Genomic DNA, 2,417 nt, shown 5'->3' with positions numbered 1-2,417 from the left:
TTCGTTCCAGAATCTGATTTTAGGCTTAAATCGTTTGAATTTTGGTTGTTAATTGACAAATCTTATATCGCTGAATTCGCAATCTGATTTAGAACAAATTTGATTCACACTGTTTTTTTTTATTTTAAACAAGTTTTGAACCTGATTTGATCGAATTTTGAGTTTTCGAAAACTGTTATGTGTTCTTCAAAATTCATATTTTTTCATGTTTTGATCCAAATTTTTGGTGTAAAAGTGTGAAATTTGTGTTTTTGCTTGAATATTAGTCCGATTAACTCTTGATCGATTTAGTTGTATATCGCTTAAAGCTTGTACGAATTAATACTTATTTGTGTGAATTGAGTTTGATCGGATTAAGCAAAACTGGGTAAGTCTTGATCGGATTAAGAGGTAAATCGTTCAACTCTTGTGCGATTTAGTGAGCGATTTAGATAATCCGCTTGGTAAGTCGGTTGTACTTTGTGCGATTTATATTGTGAAGTGTGCGATTTATTTGAAGTCCGGTTATAGCCTGAGCGATTTGGTGAGCGATTTAAGTGTAAGGTTGAGCGGTTCATTATGCGATTTATGTTGTATTGTTGAATGTTTTGATTGATCGTACTTTGATTGTTTGACTGTATTTTGACTGTTTGACTGCATTTTGACTTTTATTCTTTGAACGGACTCGTGAACGGATTTTGACTTTGTGTTGTGATCGATTTAAATCTTTGACTTTTTGAGCGAATTGATTTTAAGCGGACTTGTTCGTACTTTGACTAGTTGACTTAGTTGACCTTGACTTGTTGACTTTTTACGTCCGTATTTCATTTTGGAAATTTGACTAAGTGTTGAAATCATCCGATTTGAGATTTTTAATCCAAATTGATTTTACGCCTTGTCCGTATTGAGTTTTGCTTTGTCCGTATTAAAATTTATTAATTGCTTTAATTTTGACTAAGTGTTGAAACTCACCGGATTTCGTGATAGTTTTGTGCGATTTAAAGTTTTTTGTTGTTCGGACTTCTAATCCGGATAACTTTCTTTTGTTGAAAAGTTCAAGTCTTCTTTGTCCGAACTTCTAATTCGGATAAGCTTGACCGAATTTCTAATCCTGATAAGCTTGTGTGCTTAAATTTGTCTAAGTTTTGAATGCGTGCATATTCTTGTTTGAGATTTATCTGATATTTTTGAATACAGATCCTTTAATACAAATTTTGAACTGCAGTTGATCCTAAATCATACTAACTGATAAAATGAGTTCAAGAGAAGCAATGACTATTGGTACTAACACCAAGCCACCAGTGCTGTTTCGAGAAGACTACAATCAATGGAGAGATAGATTTCTCAACTTTATAGAGAGAATGAATGAAGGTGATCTGATAATGGAGTCCTTGATGGAAGGTCCTGCTGTGTTCTATCGAGAGACACCTGCTGTTCCAGAAGAAAGCAGACCTGCTCAAAGAGTTATCAAAGAAAAATTCAGATATACAGCTCAAGAAAAGGAGAGACCCCATGCTGATGTGCTTTGCAAGTCATATATGATGCAAGCCCTGACCAATGACATCTACACCAGTATTGACAGCCATAAATCATCTGGTCATAACATGTGGGTTCAGATTGAAAAGATGATGATGGGTTCTAGAGTGGGAACTCAGTTGAAGATTACTAACTGCATATCTGCATATGAAGAGTTCAAGGCTAAAGATGGTGAGAGCCTTGATAATGTTTATGATAGGCTTACCAGACTGCTTGTTGATCTCAGATCTCTCAATAACATTAATAATCTAGTTAATGATAACCAAATTATAGTGATTTGATGAATAAAGTGATGAACACTCAAGAAGAAAGTAAGAACAATTAAAAATAATCTTGAGTATACAAGATTTCACTTTATGAAATAATAAAAACGAAAAGCTTATTTTTACAATAGGCCTAACCACCTATTTATACTGATAAGCTAATACGAAGATAACTATCTAGTGAGACATTTTAGCTAATCTTCTTATTAACAGACAACGTTTATCTATACTATGGATAAGCTTTAATATCAAAGATAAACTCGAAGTATAGCAGTTGACTTGTCATCTCCAGCTGTCATTCATGGTGTGATGAATCATCCTTATCTTTAAGTCTTCATCGCATGCTTCAGGATGAATTGCTGGAAAATACTCTAAGTATAGTTGACCAGAGGTTCGATGGAGATGCTCTTTCCATCGCATCCTTGGTCGTCCATCGGTCCTCTGGTTGTGCTCCAGACTTAGCCGTTTCTCCCTTGATGTCTTCATCGGTATTATGGTTCTTCATCACTTATTGTTTTTCATTACTTTTACATAATGAATTATGGGGTTTAACAATCTCCCCCTAAGTAATAAAATAACAAACATATACTAATCTAGATACACTTGTGAAGAACAGAGACTAAACTAATAGAAAAACAT

This window comes from Cynara cardunculus, unplaced genomic scaffold (assembly GCF_001531365.2).
Source record: "Cynara cardunculus var. scolymus isolate 2C unplaced genomic scaffold, CcrdV1 Un_Scaffold_6535, whole genome shotgun sequence".
Taxonomy (NCBI): domain Eukaryota; kingdom Viridiplantae; phylum Streptophyta; class Magnoliopsida; order Asterales; family Asteraceae; genus Cynara; species Cynara cardunculus.
This window is presented reverse-complemented; position numbering follows the sequence as displayed.